At 35.4% G+C, this 26,736-nt stretch overlaps 1 long non-coding RNA gene across 1 annotated transcript; it reads right to left on the reverse strand.

Annotated features, from left to right (window-relative positions):
* Positions 1–1,497: 1,497 nt before the first annotated feature.
* Positions 1,498–26,090, reverse strand: LOC139827179 (uncharacterized). Its single transcript, XR_011737473.1, has 6 exons — positions 25,033–26,090; positions 23,522–23,711; positions 22,161–22,241; positions 20,524–20,688; positions 18,743–18,862; positions 1,498–7,268 (listed from the first exon to the last, which is right to left on the reverse strand). It is a non-coding gene; the product is annotated as an uncharacterized lncRNA (long non-coding RNA).
* Positions 26,091–26,736: the final 646 nt, after the last annotated feature.

A 26,736-nucleotide genomic window follows, 5' to 3' on the forward strand; every position in this document is an offset into this window, starting at 1 on the left:
GACATAAAAATAAAATATAAACTTGTGTTTGGTGGCAGTGAAATCTTGAGTGTATTTTTAACAACTTTCTAGCATAGGTGATCAAGGAGCCAACAAGGAGTGGTGCTCTCCTGGACCTCATGCTTACAAAAAAGGAAGAATCGGCTGGGGCTGTGGAATCTGGGGACAGGCTTAGCTGCAGTGACCATGAGAAGGTGGAGTTCAGGGTCCAGAGAGAAGGAAGCATAATAAAAAGCTGGACACAACACTGCATTTCAGGAGAGCAGACTAGATCTTTCAGAGATCTTCTTGGAAGAATCCCATGAGATACAAATCTGGAGGGATCCTGAAAATTCTGAATGCATTAAAAGAGCTTGATGATAATAATAGGTAAATGGAAATGTTCTCTTTGACTCTGTCATTTTCCCAAAAGTATCATTTATTGCAAAAACTGAGGACAACTCACTCACACTTGTTCAATATCTGATGAGAAACATCAGTCCTCCATAATATCCAGTCACTATTATGAGTTACATACAGACAGGAGCATAGTGGTCTCTTTCTATCTACCGATACTGTATAAGTGCATGACAAGGAGTGCTTTCAAGAGCTTAATCTCAGCTTCTGAATCTTGTGTGGTAGGTGCCAATATTCACTGATTCAAGCAACTACATTACAATTACTACAGAATTTCTACCATTCCTACTGATAATCCCGCCACTGAACACAATGGCCATGAGAATTATTTGAAACTCAGTATTATTATGATCACGATATTATTATACACCTGAATATAATCTTAAATCTCTACTGTACCTGAAAGAATTAGATAGATTTGATAAAATCTTCAAATCAGAAATTATTTTCTCTGATAGTGTTCCAGAAAGATAATTTCTGATTAAATGTCAAGTCACAGTTGAGTTCATCAAGCATGAAATTTACAAAATAATCCAGTATCCTGCATTCTCTTTGAGGCAGAACCATGCTGGTTAGGCTGCATGGGAAACTACTCCTAAATGTCGGGAACTCCCAACACAATTTCCACTGTATTGTGGCACACAAATTCTTCAAAGTGCATGATTTATTTTTTATTATTATTTTTTAAATTTTGAAATATGAAAATAACAATTGACAGTTAACAACCAGTCACCCACTATAGGAAAAAATAAATAAATAAATAAATAAACCACGGCATATAAAGCTACAAGTGTCTGTTTTTCATTTGTTTTTAATTCAGAAAATTACAACATCCTTAATTGCAAAACATCTTTTTTTTTTTTTATGTGGATTAGGCAAATAATTTCATTAAAGAGTAAAATTCCGGCACGTATAACCAAACAGTTTTAAACTCTGTTCTGCCAGCTTCCCAATATGAGGTTTATTAGACTTCTTGCTGCCAGTGTTGATTATATGTTTTGAAGGTATTAGGCTGCAGTTATTCTCAACACCTATAGCACACAACATACTTGCCTCTGCCATGGTTATAGAAAAAAATAATGCTACTGTGTCAAACCATGAGATGATACACAGAAGGACTTTATTTTTCAAGAGGACACAGACGGAAAAAGTCCATACACTTCTCTTGTACAGAGTCAGTTTTTATTTTTGCAAACAAAATCTCAAGTTCATCTCCCTAAAACTACTCTTTCTGTTTGTTTCCATCTTCATGAGTGTTCTTTCTTTGCCTCTTTCACACATTAATTCCTATTTTCTCACCATTTCCTCACCTGTATTCAATTATACATTTATTGATTACAGTTTTGGCAAATAATAATAGTGACAGGCTCTTCAGTATAATATGCAACAACAGAAGATATAGAGGTTGGTTTGATTTTTTCTTCAGTTAAAATAATTAGTAATATAATGGTCTGATCATTAAACTCACAAACTGCCAGACTATTGGAAATAATTCAGGAATATTAAATGTTAGCTTTAATCAATGTTCACTATGAAAGTGCTTAGGCTGAGAAATACTCAAAACTCTGCTAGCCTCTCTAATGAACTACATGAAGCCTTGGTCCTTGTCCTGAAGAGCTTAGTCTCAAGGAAAACTTAATATTTAAAGATAACTAATGTGAGAGAGAATGATCAAGGCATCTGCCAGAAGGCTCCCCGAGAATCACTTAATAATTAAATCCACTTAAATACCCAGAATAGAAGGAATGCTTGAAGGCTGCCACACTCAGCACTCCACTCTTGTCCCTTTAACTTCAAATCAACCTAACTTATACATGTCAGCCCCTACTCTTAACAGCTTGCAGCCTGTTTCTTTAGAAATGAATATTTCATTAAAATAAAGGTTAGCACCATAGGGTGTTAATGGCATTGCATTTCTATTCACAACACTAAGTGTAATTTGAATCATCAATAGAAGAAACAGAAGGAACAGAAGGAATGACCTTTCTTGAAAGATGCTGCAGGAAGAGAAATGTCAATAAAAAGCAGATAGTGTTTTGCATATCCCCTTACAAACAGCTATTTCCTGTTTGTGCACTTATGAGAACAGACTTCTTTCTGAGCCATCAGCTTGGCACAAGGGATGACTTGCCAAAATGGGGGTGAAATAAGAGCTCATACATCCCTTGCAGTGTTCTGCTGCTCAACTGCAGCAATCAAATATACATGAAGCTCTCTGCTCCTTCAAAATGGCAGCAAGTTTAGGACAAGCAGAATAGACAGATCAAAGACTTTATTTTGCTATCCTCTTTTTAATATTCCAAGAATGTCAGGCAAACAAATACAATACCATGATACAAATGCTGTAAGGAGACCATAGTGCCAAAAATATTAAAGACTTGAAGAAGCAGCCACTATTAAAAGCAGATATTTATATACAACTATATTGTTTCTGAATAAGGTCTCAAAACTTCTGATTCTCCTAAAACATCTGTAAAGTTTGGTGAAAGCACTTTTTGAATGATTCTCACTTATTAAAATTCATGTAGTTTTTTGTAGCTAGCTTGATCCCAATCATTTCTTGTGATAGAAAACAAACAAACAAACAAACAAACCCACTACAACCAAACAAAAAAATTATAAAGCAAGAATCCCACTACTACCATCAAACAAATGTGAATCTTAAAGCACATAAATGCGATGGGCACATTTTTTTAAGTCAAGAATTTAACATCATATTCCCTCTGCAATATAGAAGGCATTTTGGAAGCAGTTGTTTCTCAAAGCAGCTTATATTTGAACAATTAAGTTTAAACATTTAGACCACAAATCAATTTCTTTCTCTTACATGCAACTCATACATCCACAGGAAGGAACTCCAAATAGATTCACCTCTGAGCATTTTAAGCCTGTGTTCTTTATCATCCTTTTCCTTTTCTTTTCCCTCTAATGAAAAAACTCATGATCAGAAATGAAGGAATGCAGTAAATGAAGTGTATATATGCATTGGAGAGCTGAAAACACCTAATGAGCCCACACAATGTGGGCTAAATACTGTCTTCACTTGCCAGTCTTCTTAACCAGCACTGGCTTGTCAGTAGTCTCAGGATCCACCTCTGCACTTTGTTTAAGACTTGTTAATCCATTATGTGCTCAGCATAGACGAGTTCCAGCCTCTGAATTCTCACCAGAACTGGGACTGATGAATTTGCGGCAATGTTGTTATCCATCAAAGCATTTAACATTGCAGGAGTTTACATCTCAAGAAAATAGAAGCCTCTATAACATCTGTGGGACAGGAATTAAGTATCTTGGAAAAATAAATCACTTTTATTTTTACAGACATAATCAATTCGACCCTCATTATGGATGTCTATTCTCCCATTCCTCAATTACTGCCCTTAGCTAGCACATTTCACATGAACTGAACCATGTGAAAAACAAATTGTTTGTATAGCTATATATTAAATGAAGGACAGATTTCTGGAGGGACCAAGGGCAAAGATAAATTGTGATTTTTACTTTTCCCCCCCAAAACTGATCATTGGTAGTGCTTACAGGGGAAAAGAATCACTCTGGATCAGATCAATTTAAAAGGAGCAGTTTCAGATAATTCTCCAGAGAACAACTTGATCAATTTATTTCATATTTTCAAGATACTTTTAATTTACTTTAAAGTTCATCTGAAAAAAATAATTAAGACAAAAAGAATCCCCAGAGATAGACAAAAAAAAAAAAAAGGAACACTTACTGAAGCCTTAATTGAGAGGAGACACTTGATCACTCTGTAATCACTACCTGGAATTAAATGTCTCAAGTACAATAACTAAAATATAATGGTACCATTCAGACAATAGAATGGAATAATCTACCATTTTTTGGCTTATTTGCAGCTCCTTCAGATATCCTTTTGTAAGTATCATTATAAATGCATATTTGTATTGCTTGAAGGTAAGTTCTTCCCATGAGCTCAATCACAGGAACAATGGAAGTAGTAATTGCAAACATAATTCTTGGATTAAGAGACTCCTACAGGTTCAACATTTGTCTACACTGAGTAACAAGATCTCTGAAGCTTTGAATAATTAGCCTTTCTGCAAGGAAAACAAAACCACTTTCCTTCACATCAGGGTAACCTTGAAGGAAATCCATTGAAGTTGGGTTTTCACTAACAAAAACAAGAATAAATCAGGGAGATGAAGGGGAAAAAAAGCAAATTTGATAGGGCAACACTGTAAAGACAAGAAAGAAAAAAATAGAAGCTATTAAACAGTATACAGATGAAATGAAAACGTGAAAGAAAATAAAAGAAACAGATTAAAAGTTTCTTAATTTTAATTTTTACAGCTAATCAACTTAAGACACCCCTGTATTCAGGGGATATAACACATACATGTGTAAGTTTTCGAATCCTTATTCTGGGTTCTTGTCTTGCAGCAAGTTTAGTGCTGGAGATCAGGGCTCTTTTTGACAAATACAGTAGCAATACTCTGGTGGATTATTAAGGAAACAGAAACAATGTTGAAAGCTGTTTCATTAGCAGGTTACTTCACTGTAAATGAAAAAGCCTGCAGGCAAGCACATATGGCACATCAGGTATGGGACAGAAGCAGTCTTATTAAAAGCCCAGAACATGTTTCTGACAAGGACTGAGCAAAATCCAGAGAACTAAATGCAGAAAATTTCTGTATATTCAAAATACCATTCAATTTCTAAAGTATTACAAATATATAATATGGAAAACAAATAATAGGGAATAGAATTTTTTCCTTCGTGCTACTATTTAAAGCACCACAAGAAAAAAAAAAAAGATACAATTAAGAAAAACAGATCCTAATTCCAGTGTAGCAGTGTAGTAGTAAGGTTCTGGTTTTGCTATACAGTTGGTTTTATTTTAACCAAATTTGCTAAGTTCTACTGCTTTCAGAGACAGAAGACTCTTTGTTTCCAAGTGGGTATCTTTCAGCAGGCTAAGTCTTTTCTTTCTATAGCATAAAAACCGAACAAACAGAAAGGTCTAACGTAACAGTGATAGAGATCAGCAGGAAAAACAAAACAATCCAACCAAAGAAAGAAAGAAATGGGAAATAAAAATCCTCAGAGCTCTTACCAGCTTTCCCCTAGCCATGGTGAGAGATTATATTCCCCAAGTATGAAAAAAAAGTTAAATGACTTCATGTACTTGTAGGTCTTTCTAATTACACAGATCCCATCAAAACTTATATCTCTGTCTTGTGTCCTCTTTACAGGTTCTTCAGATCATAGTGCCGGCAAAAGCACTGCCTGTAATAGCAGAAACCCGGAAGAAAACTGCAGTAACTCCAGAGTATCGGCACAGTCTATTTCCCAGGTGGGAATCAGGTGACTCAGATCTATCTGAAAAGCTTTTTCCCCATTATTAACAAATATACCCCAGAAATCTCCTCCTAGTGCCCACAGCAGAGGTTAAACTCCCACAGAAGCCAGAGGCTGCTCTGCAACTCATGTGTTGGTATATGAAGGATCTTTCACTAAAGTTACATCACACTGAACTCAAATACAATGTGACAAATAGGCAAAGAAATTCATACTGTAATTACACCAGTTAAGCAATTTTTGTAACTGCTTGTAGCTCTACAATTGTTTATTCATTCCTCAGCCAACTTAGAAGAATTAACAGTTTAAATGGAGAGAAGTGCAAATGAAAGTTAAATCAATCATTGATGAAACTTACTAAAAATGACACAAGAGTAAGTCTAGTCAGACATAACAACAATTGCACATTCATTTTCATCATAGGTTTTGGTAGCACTTTGACATTATCTTGACCTTATTTAAATTAGAGAGCAATGTGTTGCATTACTGGACCTGCAGAAGGCAGGTTATCTTTGAACAGAGGAGACAACATGGGTCTGAAGAGTAAGTTAGCAGCCTTTTCTAACACATTTTTAATGCCACATGTTGCTCACACTGAACTTTAAACATTATAGTTGGTAGACTCCCACATATGGATTGCATAGGCTGAACTCTGCTGTGATAGCTCCACTCAAGCTTATAAAAAAAAATATGGTGTCTAAAGGCGACATTGGCAGTAAGTCAGCAGAATGTTTAAGTTATCAGCCTGGATTTAATATTAGGGTAGAAATCCATCAACTGAACTGTGAGGGCAGAACATTTTATATCTCTAAGTTATACAGCAGTCAAGTGCAACCTCTGGCAAGGACACTGCAATAAGAACTGTCCAGGGTTTATTCAGTGATGTGTCTGAAAGGACATCAAAAGCTCTTTAGTCAGTAAGACACTATCACCAATGCAAACTTATTCCCACCCTTAAAATAACAACAACATGGCATTATACCACCTGTTCTGACTCACCCTCTCAATACGCATGGGGACAAGATTTCAGCTTCAATTTTTAATTATGTTTGTTTTCAGAGTGACAGGTCTGAGTAGAAACAAAGGATCTCCTCTCAGACTGCCACTGAAGGAAAAAATAACTAATTTTCATTCATAAATGCTAAGCATGGTCAAACCTTTGTTGACTTCCCAAATGGACCATGTGCACTTGCCTCCTCTTTCAGCTCAGTACCTTGAAAAACCGTGTCCTCTACTGAAAAAACCGACAGATTTCCTTCTTTTCTTTACACCAAATACATGAAAGAAGTAAAGGCACAATGAGATAAGCAGGTTTTGCTTTGGAGCAAAAGTTTCCCCTCTGGAAAGAAAAAGCTTTTTTTCCCCATCACTTTAGTATTCCTGTAAGATAGTGGCACAGATGCTGTTTCTAGAAAACACGTATTCTCACAGGCAAGAACTCAGTAAATTGACAGGGATGACTCTTTCTTGTGTTGGCTGGATCCAGGAAGCAAAGTATTTAATGTGGATTCTACTGATGTTTTTTGGAACAGCTGTTTCTAAAAAATAACACAAAAATTGATGAAAGAATGTCAGCTTTCTTGTGAGTGCCATAATAAATTCCTTTGAGGCAAAGCAGAACAGATCAATTCTCAAAGGGCTTTTTGCACTAGCGGAACTCGAAACCAGCTTCAAATAATTATTTTTCAAGATAAAAATAGAAAAACAAACCACCATACACACTCTTCAAATTTTAACAACTTAATAAAGTTAGAAAGTCTCAACACACCACCTGTTTTCATATAGATGGCAATTTTTTTCGCAGACATAAAGTAATATGTACTACATACAACAGCATGACATAATACCACTGAACAATCACATTTCATACACATAGTGTGTTATGTTCATAGACACTGGGGAGCGGGGCTGGTATATATAAATACATAGGATTTTCTGATATATATTCTGAATGATAGTATTTTGTTGCTGTCTTCTCTAATTATTCAAATTACTTTATTGCTATCACTTGAAGATATACCTCTTCTCTTCTTTTTTGCAACCCTTGAATATAACTTTTACACATACATTGTTAATTTAGAAAAATACATATGTACATCAGGGTTTTAGAACTGTGTTTCTTTCTTTTTTTTAGGTCCTTATCCAGTAAACTGACTACAGTACATAGCAACCAGAATGGAAAAAACACTTGTCCATAAGGCAGTGGTAGAACATACCTCCACAGTTTCACTACAAGGAAGACTTTACATCATGCAAGTGAAGTGCAAATAATCTAAATGGCCCAGGTACTGTGATGATGATGTCAACAAAGACTTGGGTATAATGGTATTGAACAAAAAACAGGCTGGTCCCAAGTATTGTGCAGGAAATTCAGAAACAAAGCCCTTTTAGTCCTAAAATTATATCATCAGTGAAACAAAGCTATAGAAATTAACTCAGAGCAATGTAGTTTGGATAACCCACATGTTGATAATGAGATGAATGTAGCAAAATCAAGTCCCTCTCGGCTTCCACGATAACAAGGTTCCTCACATACGGAGTAGGTGAAGGTTGAGACATTAGGCCTGGATCTGCTCCTTTTCTGTGTTGTCACTCAAAAAGTATGCTGTTTTTTTTTTTACTTATTTGAGAGACTAAATGAATCAAAAATACTGTAATTTCACCTTAATTCAAGTGTTAACTAGTAGTACAATGCAATAGAAATTTATCTAAATGTTTTTGGGAGAAGATTGTTTTGTCTGATACAAACATTTCCGTCACTCTCTCTTGAGACAGGCACTAGCACCTCCATGTCTGTCCTTACAGTAAAAGCCCTCTCTGACTTCTGAAAAGAGCATAAACAAACAAATAAATGGATATGAAAAACAAATACAAAAAATAACCCTGCATGGGAAATTTAGTCATAAGCATCCAAACCAGTGAAAAAAAGCATGAACAAGTAGAGAACTACTAAACACAAATAACTCTTAGAAGGTGAACTAAGAGCTAAAGAATATTGCCTTTGCCTGCTGGACTAAGGTCACCACAACTGTGTATGCCTAGAGGTCCTCCCCTGATTACTTTCTTCCTGATCCAAAGGATGGTTAGTGGGGATATACCAGCAAGATATTGTCAAAGAGATGTCCCATCTTTTTTGTGGGTTCAAAGGGTAGGCGAAGGAACAGTAATATGATGCAATCTGACATCTAAATGACATGTTGGAGAAGACAGGAGTTATAACCTATGCAAATATGCATAGGTAGGAGTCAGGCTCTTCTTGGTGTGTAATGCCAACCCAGAATATAAGACAAACTAAACTGGGATATTTCACCATCTTTGGCTGCAGGTAACAAAGACAGATACCCAAAATGGAAATAAGTAATTTCCCCTGCACTGTAAAACAGACACTAATATAACAGAGGAGATGCAAAGTCTTAAATTGTGATGGAAGGAAGAGCATTTTTCCATAATCAGAATGTAAACATACAAAAAAAACCTGTGCTTGATGGCACAATTCATTGTTAGAAAATTCTGTTTTCATCATTTTTTCTCTCTTCTCCATATTTTGTTTCTTCTTATTTGTAACTTTCAAATAATCCTTAGAATGACTAAACTGATATTTTATTAAACTTTATGGATTCTCTCTCTGGGAAGCTATACAACTAGCAAAGCATTTTGTGTAACCCAAAACTTCATTACAAAAAAAAAAAAAAAAAGAAAAATGTTATATTCCACTTTAACCTAAAATTATTTCAGGTTGCTATTGGACTTTAAAAGCTCTTTCTTGCTGTCCTCATTTACAGACTCTTTGCACCTCTGGTAGAAAGCAAAAGATAAACTCACCAGCAAAACTCAAATGCTGTTTCATGTATTAGACATGACTGAGACTGATGGAATTTTTTTAAAGCTTCTTGACCTAAAGATCTAAAATAAACTTTAAAAAGAATGCTGTATCCCTCCAGCTCAGTTCAGTTTGAATCTCAGTCACCATTTTCCTTTGACAGTCTTTGTAAGTTGGAGGCACAGCCTCAAGCAAAGACAATTCAAAAGAAAAAAGGCTGTGAGAATGCATTTTTCATGCCAATAAGAAAGGGAGAAATTTACTCTCATGTGCCTGCCATGCAAGAAATATAATCATACTTGCAAACTCAAAAATACTAAATATTTTAATAAATTATCTATTATTAGATATAATTTCAAGATAATAAATAGTATAATTATTATATTTCTTTCTGTATGGGGAAATAACTGTTATTTAATATTCTTAAATGTGTAATGCAAATTTCTATCACTGTTGTATCATGATGCTACTTTTCACAGCACCTCAGGGTTTTTTCCCTTCAGAGAAAGCTGAAGTGATTTTCTATTAAAAATGTGATCCAGTCCATCTTTCTACAATTCATAAGTTCTCAAGATGTAGAGTTAGATGCTTATCTCAGAGGAGGACGAGCAAATATTTGAAAACAAATGACAATCCTCCATTAACACATTGCTATGATTGAACACCTTGAAACTATAATAACATGGAAATCCTAAGGATTTTAAGTCCCAAGGGCAATTTTAACGTGAATGTATTATATGTACATAGCACGGTATTTTCCTGAATATATTTTCTACTTAAAGCGATAAGGGGAAGGAAAAGCTTTGTGGCCTTTTCTTCTGTTGTGGACAAGAGGCCCTCCTACAAAGACAAAGATTAATATTTCAGATTGTGCACACAAATCACAGAACATAACATTTTAAAAGTTTGATTCACATTTCACTGATGCTTTGTGAGACTTATCCAGTCAAGTAAAAAGCCCACCAATTGCACTGAAACCTCTCCAGAAATTCTCAAGAAATCTGTTCAGCAATGGAGTCTGTAGGTTTTACTGAACAGAAATCTGAAGTGATGCCAACAGAAAATAATTCATTGAGCATTAGAAATACTTGGGATTTGGCTTTAATTTCAACTAATTTTCCTTCCTATCTTCTTTATTTATTTTTTTCATCCCTCCCTTTCTTTCTTCCCCCATCCCTTCCTCACCCCATTGATCCCACCTACTTCTTTTTCTCCTTCCCCTGTCCATTCCTCCTTATTTCTCTCCCCTCCCCTCCCCTCCCCTCCCCTCCCCTCCCCTCCCCTCCCCTCCCCTTCCTTTCTTCCTGCCTTCCTGCCTTCCATATGTATATAAGCAAATAATTCAATTTTCTTTTGCTTTTCTCCATTTTTTAATACCAGTTCCATTGTGCTCCACTAATTGTGTTCCATTATAAATTATAAAAACTATGTGGGTTTGTATTTCTGGCACGAGAGACCCCACAGCTGCAAACAACTGATGAATAATCAAAGACATGCAAACCTTGAGCTTGGTAAAACTCATTTTAGGGTTAACAAAGAGAACAAAGAAATAGTATCTAACACATGTAAAGGTGACCATATATAGTAAATTTGGATGTAATGCAGAGCTGTGGACAAATGAAGAAAGAAAAAAGTGTAAATGCATGTTAACACACATATAAAAGCAAACCAAAGTGGACTCTAGGGTGAAGCACAAGGAACCATCAGCATGAACATCATATTCCTTCTGGCAAAGGACTCAGATGCTGACAATTCACTGCTAACATCGGTGCACACCGTCAGCACCAGAGTGAACCCACCAACCTCAGCGCCCAGAGGAGTAGTAGAAGACTGAACATAACTGCAAGAAATGGGGTAGGAATTGAGTTTGTCTATAACTGAATTAAATCACATTATTATTATTTCTTTTCCTATAGAAAACACATTTGGACTAACAATGATTAGACTCTTCACATATCAGTTACAGTAGCAAAAAATTAGTTGGTTTACTTAAAATATAAGGTGTGCCGTGCTTTCTCTCCCAATAAACAAGATTTGGCAAAACATGCAAAATTGGTACATATAGACCTAACCATCGGTAACATTTTTTTAAAGACAGCTTGTAGGAAAACAGATGAAAAAGGGACCAATAAGGAACCTGATTTAAGGATGAAATTCCTACTTTTGAGTGAGTTAAACTCATCAAACTTATCTGAGCTAAATTGAGGAATATAGTGGCTAGACTGAATTGTTGTTACAAGCCTATGGTATCTTCAATTTTGTTTTGTTGTTTTACATCACATTTGGATAATTTGGACCTGAACAGAGTACCAGTCAGAAATGGATGCTTATACATTGTCAGTGTTCACTATGACAGCATTTACCCAGCAAGAGGGAGGCAAATTCCTTGGTCCTTACCACACAGAGACAAGGCTGGTTCACAGCCTCCCAATATTTTTAAAGGATCAAATTTGCCCTTGAGGTAACCCCACAGTGTTCTGGGGAAGGTATGGAATAGCAGATTTTGTCTTTTTGGTTTGCTTGAGCAAATAAATTGATTGGTGTGCTGTCAATTTCTCAAATCCACAACAAATGCCCTTCAGCAAATAAATTTGGAATCCCACATTCAGTCTTTTGTATTCGGCAAAATCATCCTGAAGGCCAAACCAATAGGTAAGTGAGGGTATAAATGCATTTATGTAGATTGTGTATATCGAAGTCCTACATGGGAAACATCTCCAAGTTATAATTTTCCACTTTTGTTTTTGATATGTAGCTCTCCATGAGGTATATTCAGTTATAATGAAAAGATATACATAGGATTTTTTTCATCTAAACACTTCAAAATGCTTTCTAGCTTTCATCAAGTAAAGTAAAATAACAGATTATATTTTTACATTCATTGAACATGTGGACAAATTCAGGCATAGATCATGTGTTGAGGACTTGCTTTCCAGAATGTAGCTGCACATCTGCCTACCACTATGTGGGAAGCAGTGAACACTTTTCTTTTTTTGCTTTTATTTGCTTGTGCAGCTTTGCTTAACCTTTCAAACTGTCTTTATCTCAACCCATGAGTTTTCTTGCTTTTGTCCTTCTGATTGTCTGGCCCATCCTACTGGAAGGAAGTGAACTGTGGGGTGCTTAGCTGCCTACTAGGGTTAACCCACAACAGGATGTTAAGTATAAGTTGTTAAAAAAGCACTTTTGTAGATACAAATAACTAATAGATGTTTTATATGATTTTATATGTAATGTGATATATATATGTGTGTGGGCATACGTATAACTGTATGTGTATGTACACAGGCTTTTCATTTATATATATATGCTTATGTGCTCTCACTACTGATATGTAACTTAAAATTCCAGTGACCAGTCAGCAGTGTTCTTCCTGGTACCCACACGGGCACACAACACTCACACAACGATGATCAGCATCAACAGCCCCATCTTATTCCTCCTCTCCAGATAATCAGGGTCAAAGTCTGCTAGTGGAACATGTATACTCACAACACACGAGTCTCTCCTGTACCTGGTCTCTGACACTCAGGCTACAAAATAACTGGCCCCTGGTCTCCCCTTGTTGCTACACATGGACCTATAGACCCCTGATGTCGAGCTGCTGGCACTCAGACCCCTTATCATGCTTGTGGGCTAGTTCCTCTCTAAGGTCACTGGCACCCACACCTACACAGTCAGAACTGAGAGTGCATCCACACAGACTGTATATGTAAGTAGAACATAGACTGTGGTGATAAAACACAGAGACAGACAAGCATGTTGACTAAATTACCATTTGCACTTGACCCACCTCTTTTTCTTCTGTGTTCCTGTGCTTACTCCTCCTTGATTCACCTTTATCCCTCCCTACGGTCCTTTCCCCAAAGGAACTTTATATCAAGTCTCACACATTGCCACAATCTCCTTACAAAACATCCCATAACAGTTTACGAAATGCCAAAATGCTTTTCCCTCTGCATTCCTGCAGTCATTTAGGCTGTGGCCCTCTTTGGTCTGCAGGGCATGACAGAGGGAGAGTTTCTCTACTGACCCCTCTGAGTGGGTTTCACTCTGGGGACACAGGTCTGATGGTCCTCCTTGGATGGTCCCAGGGAGCAGTGGACTCAGTGCATTTATTCTCACTGTGACTGGGTTCCTTCGATGCCCTCAGGGTCAGGTGATTAGCCCTAACTCCAACACGAGGATGAATAGCATAGGTCAGGGGTGTCAAACTCATTTTTACCGAGGGCCGCGTCAGGCTTGTGGTTACTTTCAAAGGGATGAATGTAATTTCAGGACAGTATAAATGTAACTACTTCCACATTTACACTGTCCTAAAATTACAGTTGGCACTTTGAAGGCAACCACGAGGCTGATGTGGACCCTGGTGAAAATGCGTTTCACACCTCTGGGACAGGTGGAACTGCTTCCTGACAAGATATAACAGGCTATAACAACTCTCTATTTTTTTTTTTCAGAGTTAGGTATGCAGAACCGATCACTGACATCTTGTGCTATAGTGTTCTATATGTCTGCTATCACCCAGCCTCCAGTAGCCTCTGTTTATAATGTTAGTGTTTTATAATGGGCTGGTCTGCATTTTTTACTGACTTCTGAAAGAGGACATGCAAGGATCAAGAGAAAGATAAGCCTAATAGTTGCTTCCTGATAGCTTAGCACCATGGTGCTAAGAAGATGGCACATGTCACTAGTGACAGATTCAGCTACAGATTTTTATCATTGGCAGAATGATGTAACCCTCATTACAAATAACATTGTTTAATTGATCCATTTGCTATTAGCAGTCCTGTTTTTTTCTTCCTTACAACATAAAGGCCAAATTATAGTTCAGCTTTAATCAAGTGAAAGCATTTTATTGCAGCAGGAATAAGAAATAGTCTCTGCACATTTTAATTACCATGGTTTAAATATGAGAAAATCATTATGCAATTTATGTTACAAATTATGCCAGAGGACATTCTAAAAAATAGTTAAGTGAATGCAGAGAAACCATGAAAGTGCCTTTTTTTTTTTAATGCACTGTTCCACAATCTTTTCCTACTTTCCAAATCTTTAGGTTTGCCAGAGTTCACTTAGCTTGGCATGCAAGCCTTATCATTACTACTTCAAACTCATATGAACAAAAGAGATTTTTATTCTCAGTTATAGTGAAAGTCTGAAAGGAACATGTTATAATTAAGACAGGCAAACCAATGTATAGTACATAGGTAATAATGATAACCTTCACAGTTCCTTGCTAAAGGCTGAATACACTGCATGGAATTCAAACAAAATGTCTACAGCTTCTGAATGTCTTTAAGCAGGCATTTTAGAAAGGAGAGTTAATAACTTCTTTTATCTACAAAAGGCAATTGAAAGAAACTAAAAGTACCCAGATTGAAACCTCTTTAAAGGGCCAGAAGCCAAATGGAGAACAAGTTATTCCAAATGTCTAATGGGGTATTGGCAAGAATGAAGTGGTTTCTGCTGTGGCTTATTTCTCACCTCTCACGTTTCAAGTAACAGAATCTATTGGCTGAAAGACTGAATCTGTTAAAGCAGCATAATTGTTTTGCACTCTCCTTCTCTCAGAAGGAAAACAAATTGTTTTAAGCAAAGGGATCTCCATATTTTAGCCTCAGTTCTGTCCAAGAACTGTTGTATAAACTTGCAGGTTATGTGACAAAAAAGCTTGTCTTCAGACACACATGAAGGATCTCAGAGCATGATGGCAGGTAGTGGAACTCCAATAACCTGCCCAGAGAAAGAGACCTGACCCAGGCCATGCTAGAAACCAGTCAGTCAATGGACCAGGGTGGGACTCAGCACCATCAGTCACTAAGAGACGATCACCTTGTAGGTAGAGGGGTTACTGCCTAAGGCAGTAGTTACATGTATACAGTCCTAAAATTACATTTGGCCCTTTGAAGGCAACCATGAGGCTGATGTGGCCCCCTGTGAAAATTAGTTTGACACCCCTGTCCTAAGGGATATGGGACTCATTATGAGCACCCTGGGATCGCCTATGGGATGCTTAGGGGAGGAACCAAAGACTGAGAAAGGGTGGTTTGGGGAGGCAGATACAAAGGAAATTAGAGGGATTAGAGGAAAAAAGGTGATTATTGCATATGAACAGGTCGCTGGTTTGTAAGCTTGCCTGCCCATGCCGTACACCTGATCAGCAGAATGTGTCCTATCTGATCATGAAGTCCAGCTATCAGAGAGATCCGCATTGTATGTATATATATAATGTATATATTTCCCACTAATGGACCTCCATCCTGATCAGCCAGAGAGGGAAACTTGACTTTCCACCATCAAAAAAAGTAGCAATGTTGGTCCTTTACTTTGAAGTTTCATTAGTTGTTTGTCTTTCTCATCTGTACTCTCTAACCTGGCCTTGGTCACAGTCAGAATATCTTACACATTCAACTTATCTCTGGTATGTTTCTTTCATGTGTCTTTCATCTTCAAATTAAAGGTAACTTCTAAGTATTTTAGAATTATTAATTTATTAAATAATATCTAATATAGAACACATTTAGAAACTTCGTTGCACTTTAGAAACTTTAGATGATCTGTCTGCATCATATTTAAGGTCTCCTATCTAGAAGAAGGGAGCTATGCATTAATATAGACCTTCATACCAAATGCGTAAGTTCCAATAGGCTCTAAACAGTATCCTCCTTATGCAGAACAGTCTGCAGACCCCAAAAGAGAAAGGAAATCCATTATTATTTTATCTGTACTGTTTTCAGATCTGAGACTTCCTTGCATTTTTTTTAATACTTTTTCCCACTGAAATTATTGCTTCTAAATAGAAATGCCTATAGAATGAAAACAGGACTATCTGTCATGCACTTCAAACAAAATGTGCCCAACTGCTTTGATCATGAGAGTATCTTCATGATGCTTTGTAGTTTTTTCCCTGTTGACCAGTGTGAGCTATGACTTAGAGTAGTTCAAATCTCTGCAGAGCAGTACAAATACCTCAGGACATAAAGACATTAGCTTTAAAAAATAAGTTAAAAATTAAAAAGTTACCATAAAGGCTAGATGTAGCCAAATGATGACCAAAAAAAAAGAGGAACATATTTATCCAGATAACAAGAGGAAGAGGGACTCAGTAACTAGGGACACATATCGTCCTGAAAAGTTCTGGTCAAAGAGAGCAATTTGGAATCAGTTCTGTCCTGTCCCAGACTGTTGTTGTTTGGATCACCCACTGCAGTGTATAATAAAGGTGATTTTCTCCTTCCCTTATCAACTCCCTTGGAGGTCTGAACTGAACAATACTTTTGATATGTTGTTTTGTGGCTCGTTTTTCCCTGCTGATTCCTCAGCCTTTCAGGTTTTGTTTTCCTTTCTTGTTCTCATGAACCTTTTTATCATTAAAGTGGTTTTGGACACCTTATGGATAAATATTATAATTATGTGACTCCACTGGGTATTTGGAGAAAAAATGTAGCTGTATATTAACTGATAGCATGCCCCTAAGTTATTTGTACAGTTCAATAATGTTAGATATTATTTTCATTTACAAATATACTTAGTTATTTAGACAATTAAATCTATGGTTCTCCCCCTTTAAGGAGTGCTATTGATGCTACAGTCAGTCCCCTTCTAGAATTACTGAGGTCATATTCCTAAGATATACAAACAGGTCTACAACATTTTTATGTATCAACTAAGGCTCCACCACTGACAAAGATCTATAGTTTAAAATGCTGACTGAATTTTTTAATGCTCCAAGTGAAAAAAAGCATCCTACAGTTTCCTCCACTAGGATTACCAAAAACAAAAAAAAACAAACCCCAAAACCCCTAACACCAAACTGACCACCACCTCCATCACCACCATCAACAACAACCAAAAAACAAAACAAAACAAGGACAAAACCAACAGAAACAGACAAACAAACAAACAAACAAAACCAACTCTACAACCCCCCCAAACTCCTAGAAATTCAATCTGTATCTTTTAGACCAGATAAAAATTGCATATCAAACAGCTCAAAAGCCCAAAGTAAGCAGTAAAAATTTTATTATCTTCTTGAACTGTCCTACAAAACTCAGCCACTGAAAGGAACAAACCTTTCTAATTAAAAACAGATTTTTGGGGTATAACATATCCCTTTACATGCAAACCCAAGAAAATCTGTTCTAGTATTCTCATACCCTAACCCAATCAAATATATCAACAGGAGCATAGCTGCAGACCTTTGAGTGGTCCTGCTAGGAGACATCTCTGACTGAATGTTTTGCTAGACCAAACACTGAAAAGTATGGTTGGAAAGTACTGGTTTGGTTTTTTTTCCCCATTTTTCATTATATTAAATGAGCCATAAAACCTGTCAGCTTTATCATCGCAGTTGTTACACTTTTAACACTACGGAGTGTAAATAGGTTTTTCCTATTACTATAAAGGATAGTAAGGATTAAGTAGTAAAAAAAAAAAAAAAAAGAAAAAAAAAGTATTTCCGTTTTCCTTCTTTTCATTTTCAGTTACAGACCTGTCTGAATCAGGATATGAAAGTACAGAATTGCGCCTGACCAAGTGTGGCACTGAATAGCACTAACTACAAATTACAGAGATGACATTTCCCTGTTTCAACAGCCTGCCAAACACATTTACTCATGCACCGGTTTTGAAAGTGCATCCTATTCCTAGTGTTCAATTATCACGCTACTGTTTACCTGCCTTTGCAAATCCCCTGCATAAGTGTACAGTTAGACCAAAACATGTCAGAAAATATGGCAATGTTTTCTTGCCTAAGAAAATTAAAATAGTGGAAATCAAAACTGCATGAAATGTAATCTTCATGGAGATTTAAGTGCATGTTTGAAAAAAATAGCTGAGTTTACCAGAGGTTCTAGAAGCTTTAAAAAGCCTTTGCTTTTCTGAAGCTGAAGATCTGTTTTTATAAGATTTTAAAATAGCATATTTAAAAAAAAAAATACTTATGCATTCCTGGATTTTTGTATACTTCTATAATTTTAGTATATTTAATATCTACTGAAAAGCACCTGATAGTTTAGAATCACATCAATAAACTCATTAAATAAGCCTCAATAGACATTAAGCCATTCAACATTTTTAGACAACTTTAAAAAACACATACCAACTTGTCAGAATTTATCCCCAGTTAATAAATAAAATAATAACAATTTTAAAAAAGTCTGTCATCAAAGATGAACAGTCACCTCTTACATTTTTCTGTTGACTGCAGAATGGAGATCAAGAAATCAACATGAGATTACAGTTCTGTTTGTTTTTTTCCTTGCCTTCACTGTGAGTTTGTCATCCATCCAGACTCATCAGTTTTAATTTCTGAAAGGAAACATCCAGAAACAAATTGTCAACATGGTGCTTTAAGTCTTGCTTATGACAAAGCCTCATAATCCCTATATACTGTTTTCATAGCTTTTAATTTCTGTCCAAGCCTTTTGTGAAGGGTGTGCACGTATGTGCATTTCCAATAATGAAGTGGATACAATTTTAAAGTATTGACTAATTCTATTTGAATATGAGTTAACATAACAGATTAAATATTTTTTCTAGTAATTTGTGGCATGTGTATCATGGAAAAAAGATGAGAAGTCATATGAATATTTAGCCTTCAAATTGTATGCAACTTGCAATTAATAGAAACAGCCTGCATGAAAGCTTTTTTCTGATTCAAAACAGTATCACTGAAAACAGTCACAAAAGGAATCTTATTCCTACATAAGAGCCACACAGACTGGCAAGTATTTGAAGACTGAAATTATATTTGGAATTGTTCATACACTTTTTCTTAGGTGTTTTTTAGTTCAAAATATGTTAATTACATTTCCTATCTGTTCTACTTAGAGTTTTTTTGGGGGGTGGGGGATAAATCTTGTTTTGTCTCATTCAGTAAAGGCTTTGCTGAGAAAAAGGTATCTAGAGCTTACACAGAAAACTAATTAATATTTCAACATTGGATTTTTCAAGGGAGAGAACTACATAAAAAGTACATTATTTATTGCTAGTTTTTGCCAGGCATGATGTCACTTGGGGCTCCCGAAGAAGACACAGAGAGATAAAGATAATACAGTTGAAGATACAATGATACTGCACTGATATCTATGTTTGCATGTTTTGTCTCTTTGAAGAATACTGGGGTTTTTTTCCTTATTTTATGAAAAATCAGCTAATACTCTAAGTGCATTGGTATCAAACCACTCTCCAAATATGTGCCTGCCTGTCGGTGTGATTAATATGCTTTCCCACCAACTCTATTATTTTCCACATGTGCCTATTTGTGATTTTTTTTTCTTTGTTTGTTGTTGGTTTCTGTTGTTTCTCTTCTGAAGACCATGTATCACACATTTATGTTACAGAAGATGGTATCAAAGAAGGAATTTTTCCAAAGAACAAGCATTTTGATTTGTTTATATTTATAGATAATTCTGGTTCCCTTCTGTGTTCAAGCAAGCAACAAATAGGTTGGGTCAAATGATGCTTTGTTTTAATTAAGTGTCACTAGAAAAAAACATGCAAAGAGGTTTCAGTGTATCAGACTAATCTGAGCATAGAGTCATCATTTGTAGCATATTTTAAAAAATCTGTTTCATGTGATTCTCCAGCCTTCTTTTGGAAATAGCACAAACATAACTTTTTTTTTTTTTTTTTTTTTTTACTAAGCATCTAGTTTTATAAATTTATTGGACTTTTTACAAAACATTTTATTCCTCTATATCTGTGTAAAATGTCCTTACACATACCTACTGCATATCCTTAATCAACCCTCTAATTCACAGAAGATATTGAAGATCTTTTAATTCCTTACTTTTTTGTTTTCTTTTGTTTTGGACATCTTAACTAGTATAAATGAAACAGACAAGGCAAGTAAATTCTGGTGTCACTGAAGAGGAGTGCATTACAGAACTTTTGTTCTTCAGGTTACAGTTAACAAGTTTTCATGTTTTTCTTCAACTATTAAAAAGTAATACTTGGATTTTCCTTACGTGTTAATTGCTTCTCTTTCAGGTTTAAGGCTCCAGCCTTAATGGTAGAAAAGACTTAGAGCAGTCATCTTTTCCTAGTAAGCACAATTTTCATTGCTGATGAGTGTTAACATCTTCTGTAAAGAAATGCCATCCTCCCAGCAGTTCCACACTGGCTTCTTTACACTGCAATTACGGAAATCACTGATAACAACGACAAAAATATTCCTACTATAATACCATTCTAAATTAAATGTGTAAAGTTTTTGTCATAGAATTTCCTGTAATAAGAATTCAATCTATACCTAGATAAAATTTTGGGATTAATCATCAAGTTAATGACAGATATTGTATAGCATATATGACCACAATAACTAAAGGACAAATCTCTCATTGTGCTGTATATTCATGTCATTAAAGAAATAAAGAAATACTTAATTTATGTCCTTTCAGATAAAAATATCATTTCTTGTAAATAGGAATGTGTCATTCACTGAAACTTAAGATAGTCTTAGAGTTATAAAAAAGACATAAACTATGATAAAATACAGTATGGAAGATGGAATTCCAATCTCCAGCTATGAAGGAATACAGATAATTTTAAATACAAGCTGATTAATATCTCAGTGACTTTGAGAAAAAAAAAAAAAAAGAAAAAAGAAAAAAAAAGGAAGATACATGAATGCTTAAATTTGAGTCATAATTGTAAACTGATTGACTAAAACATTTGCAAGATGAGCCTCCTTAGTAATACAAATATTGCATATGGAAGGAATTGATCTTCTGTATAAAAAACTTTAGAAAAAAAATCTTAGTCATAGTTAGCATTCAAGTAAATAACTGCAATAAGTGATTCTTCCCTATTCACAACAATTAGAGCATTCAAAAATTGTATACTGGAGATATTCATGAGTTCTTTTAAATGTGTAGTATAAAATGTAACAACATCGCTGTATGAGAGTAGCAAAGACCTTCAGAACATTCTTATTCTTGTGAAGGTCTCAAAATGTATTTATCATTTTCCTAGCGTATTTTAGAGACTGTACAAGGCAGATTTAGTACAAGGTAGATTTAGTACAAGCCTCTAGTCCTAAAAACTCGCAGTTATCATTATCTTGATATTTGGGAATTACATATTTTGTAATATTATTTATCAGCCTAGGGGAGTTTTATCCTTCTCCACATTACCAATAAAGTATTGAAAAGAGAGAGAGTTTACCCAATATAATCACTGGAGACAAAGTAATTGCTTCTCAGGATAATTCCCTGTTTTAAGAATTCATCTATTTTGGTGAAGTATTTAGTTAGTTTAGAAACTATTGTATCACATTTAAATTTACTTGTGCTTTAGATGTACTCATCTGAAGAGGTGAAAGATGACTTCACGCTATATTCTCAGACACACAGATGACATAAGTCTCTTTTATGGACTTTTTGTTTCAGAACACATCCTGATTTATACAGCTTTAGCTATATGCAGCTATAGGTGTGGCTTTCTGGTTCCAACTAGCTTTGGGTTTTGTTTGTTTGTTTGTTTGTTTTATTTGTTTTGTTGTTGTTGTTCTTGTATAAACATAGCAGCAGTGTAATGTTATGCAGAAAGCAACAAAAAAGAAATCAGTAATACAAGTATAAAACACTAAAGAACTAAAACTGACCTCAGACAAAGAGATGTAATTGTGGTTTAAATCCATTTAATTCTGCTCATACAAAGCCTTCAGAACTTCATTCAATAGTGCCTGGAAAGGTTTAACACAAATGTAACTATGGATGAAGACTCTCTAAATCATTATTATTTATGAGAATAATATTCCATGAACTTGTGATTCTCAGCTTATTAACCATAAAAATCTTTAAGTGAATCAATATAAAAATCACAGTCAACTTGCTGATACTGCCCATCATAAGCAATTAATTCATTTCAGGGCATAAACAGTTTCCATTTGCAGCCTTTATTTAGTTTATTGGTAATCATAGGGGGTTCTAAACAATCATCTCCATACCAAAGGCTGTTGCTGAAAAAGGAAAAAAGGTGTTCATTTCCTCTGGAGCCTTGTTACATACTATCAATAGTCTCCATTTGCAAGAAGATTGCTGCATCTTCAACTGGAGGTTGCATAAGTCAATGAGATAAAATCAAACTCTCTTTTTGGGACAGTGCTGTTGATTTTGGTAATCTACATGAGGCATGTGTCTGGCTTGCGACTTTCACAAAAATATATTTTTTTGTATAATTACATTTGAAAACAGACTGCATGCATTTGAGTACTTCAGTACTGCTGTGAAGCTGCTATTGACATGGTGCCTTAGTCTTAACTTCCCAAGATGCACATTCTGAGTACTTCAGTTGAAATGTACAGCGCACCCCCCTCAACTTTTCTCTTCCTATAGAAAACCTCCTCAATTTTCTTGCTTATCTCAAATAACTGAGAAACTACTGAAAAAAAGAAAAAAAAAAAAAAGTTTAATCTGGGCCAGACAGGAGAAAGGTATACAACTTTGCAGGAATGACAGGTATTTGAAGGGAGTCAATTGTCAATGCGAAGTTGGAATTTCAAGTCTTTTTGGTAGTAGCTCTTAATTCTCCTCAGAGCATATGTTAATGATTCATAGTGGATCTTGTGCTTATTATAAAGATTAAAAGAAGCTGTGAGCAGCTTCTCAATCCTCTGAAATATGCTCAAGGAACAACTCAACTCTGCATCATAAGAAATGGAACAACTTCCAAGCTTCCTAGTACTGATTTGTACTGTCATGGGAAATAAGTGGTTTCACGTCTAATGTTTTATCAGCATCAGGCAGTTTTGTGTGCATCAGATGACAACTTGTGTACAGTGTGTAAAGCCAGGTCTCACAAATTCAATTTGTCACTTCTTGCTTTTGGAGCCACTTGCGAAGACTCATATATTTGAAGAAATACATCTGAATAAGACCACCCATGATCTAGGAAAGCCTCTGAAACTGGTGAGCGGTCTAGAGAACAAGGAGGCAGAGGGGAAACCTTGCTCTCTTCAACTACCTGAAAGGAAGGATGTTGTAGCATGGAGGGTGTTGGTCTCTTTTTCCGAGTAGCAAGTGATAGGATGAGAGGAAATTGCCTCAAGTTGCACCAGGGGAGGTTTAGATTGGATATTAGGAAAAATTTCTTCATGGATAGTGTTGTCAAGCACTGGAACATGCTGCTCAGAGGGGTAGTTGAGTCACCATACCTGAAGATATTTAAAAGACATATAGATGAGGCTCTGAGGGACATGGTTTAGTTCTAGATCAAGGTTGTGGTTGGACTCAATGATTTTGAGGGTCTCTTCCAACCAAAATGATCCTGTGATTCCATGACTAGTTTGTGATACCTTTGCTGATGCTAAGTAGTTATTTCTTAAGAAGCTCCAGTTATGCATTTAGGCTATTTCTGGGTTAAGAATCTTCTCAGCAAAATGAATGCAAACCTTTAATTTGCTTAATGGTATTTTAGTTTCTTAAAAAATAAAATAAAAAATGCTTCTAATACTGTTTATCTGTTAATGAAATGTCCTACAAAGGTAGAGAGTTGAAAATGGTAGTTTTGAGAATTTCAGCTCATTCCTGGAAACAAGCTGTGAAGAATAGGAAGAAAACAATACTTCACATCTGACAGCTCCAATTATGGCGCCCTACAGAGCTAAACTGCCTACTTTAAATCTTTCCACAACTTTTACTAAGGATCAATGGAGTGACAAATATTCTGAGGGGTTGTCTTGTTTTACTAGATGCTCTATGCAACTAGTTTGGTTTATGGAAAACCAAATACATAATATTTTCACCACAAATTGAAGCCATTTCTGTCTTACAAAGGCAAAGGTGTCTTTGAATCCACTAATGTAAAATACAGTAAAACATCAAACTGTATTAAACCTTTTTTTTTGGAGGGGAGGGAGACAGTTATTTAAGATTTGACTTGGCATGTTGCATCTAAATTTGTTTAAAATATAATTTTTACTAGATGTTATCAACATTCCTGAAAAGAAAAATTTAAATCAGAAAGGATATCAAATTTTTGGGCAGCATAAAAATAATGTAAATTCGATTACACAGCTCTGCATTACAAAAGTATTTTAATACATTTACAGGGCTCAGATGAACTACTCTAGAGTAACAGTAGTTTCCTTCTCATATTTGAACCTGCATCATTTCGCCAAAAAAGGCTGTAGTTCACCATATGACCAAGAACCATACAATGTCTCAGTGCAACATCAAATCAGTAAATCAATGGAGAAAAACATATACTGCTATTACAAATATTCCTGGTAACTCAATAAATATTCTTTCCAGAAAAAAGAGCAGAAAATATTCCATGTTTTTAACACTTTGTAATTTTCTAGATAAACTATGACAGCATTAAAGGGTTTCTTGCCTATTATGAATAATATTTAGGCATAAGAAAGGCAGTTTAGTAACGCCTAACAAGGATATTCAAAGAAGAGATGTTTCCAAATGAGGGCCAATGAAGGACTGCTGTGATACTAACTGCTTTTATTCTACTTTGCTGCTTACCTGAACTTTAAATCTCCGCTTCCAGTGGACTGATGTCCCTATTTAGTTTTCAGCTTATCGTTTGGCACTTCTTTACTCAACTCTCAACTTCTTTGTAAATGATAAAAACAGAAATAGATGGCATTAATTCACAAAAATCCTAAAGAAATACCTCAGTTTTTAAACACTGCCCTTCTTAGCCTTGAATATTTTCTTTCTTACAGTCCCTGAGGTGGAAATCTCACTGTGTAATGGACATATCAGTGGTCTGGTTGTGAAAGGGAACACTAATCACCCACTTACTCTGTGACTCTGAGCAAGGAAATTTGCTACAGTGTCTGTTTCCTTTCCTTTGACTGTATGTCTCATAATTTAATATAGGAAACAAATTGTGGGAGCGATTTCTTTTTACCATGAATGTATTCAGTGCTGAGAACAATGAGCCCCAAACTTCACTTGAGCAGTTACATATTAGAAATATGTGTGTGTACGCACATATTCACACACACTGTCTTTATGTATATGCTCTTCAAATACTCTATAATATTCCTCCTTGGTTTTATATATGTTACATTATACATATATATATATTTCTATAGTGCCATAATATTGCATTATAAAGGGCTAATCTAGCACTGAGTATTAAGCTTGCCCAGCTGATCACAGATAGCAGAGGATTGATTATACCTGTGCTTTCAGTTCTCTTTATTTTGTACTGCCACAGTGGCATATATGATGTAATAAATGATTAACAATATGTGGAAACTAATTAATTCTACAAGTGCTGATGAAGGACGCTTTTGAGAATTAGCACATATCAGAGAGCTGAACCCAGAAAATCCAGTAACGAATTTGACCACACAGGAGAAGTGCTGGAGTTTCCCATCCAGTACAGCAATTTAGATAGTCAGCAAGACTACATAATGTAATCGTAGATTTTAAAATAGACAACCATTCTGCGTAATTCAGACTCTAACAATATCATTTATACATATAGAAACTTAATGCAATAAGTACATTATTAATATAATCAATATACAATATTTTTATAAATAAATGTATGAGTGGATGTCTTCTTATCTTCATAATACTGACACAATAAATTCTATACTTCTACCTTGGTATCAGTGTTTTATCTTGGAAAAGCCTTTTACCCTTGATTTTCAAGAGTTTAATATGCTTATGCCTTTGAAGTCAAGCAATAAGCCAGCGTGCTTTCTCTGGTACTGTATTCAGCTATATTCAGCTGTCTTCTACATCTCTTTTATAAAAAATCGTGCTTCTTGTCACTCAGCTGGGTAAAGGAGTAGGAAATTTTGGTTTCCTCTTCAGAAAACAGTCACTAAAATTAAAATCTTGCAGAACAATTAAAAGAGTGAAGATAAATAATGTTAATAATTATGAAAAACATTTAAAACACTGAGTAGATACAGTGATTAAAAAAAAAAAAATCACAGTAAATTTTCCCTTAAAATTTCAAAGCAAAACACAACCAAATACAGGTAGAATTACATTTTATCATAAAGGTAGAAAGTTGGACTTAGCAAGAATGTTAAGATAGATAAGTCCTTAATATGCTGTAATAAAAAATGCCTCATGATTTACTACAAGTATTAATTTAAGGCCCAGACCACTAGAGTCATATCTATGCTCTATATAAATTAATCTTATAAGTATTTCACTCACTTTTTCTTTCTATTGTTTCTCAACAGAGATAGAAGGTGT

This window comes from Patagioenas fasciata, chromosome 2 (genome assembly GCF_037038585.1).
Source record: "Patagioenas fasciata isolate bPatFas1 chromosome 2, bPatFas1.hap1, whole genome shotgun sequence".
In the NCBI taxonomy this organism is placed as follows: Eukaryota; Metazoa; Chordata; class Aves; order Columbiformes; family Columbidae; genus Patagioenas; species Patagioenas fasciata.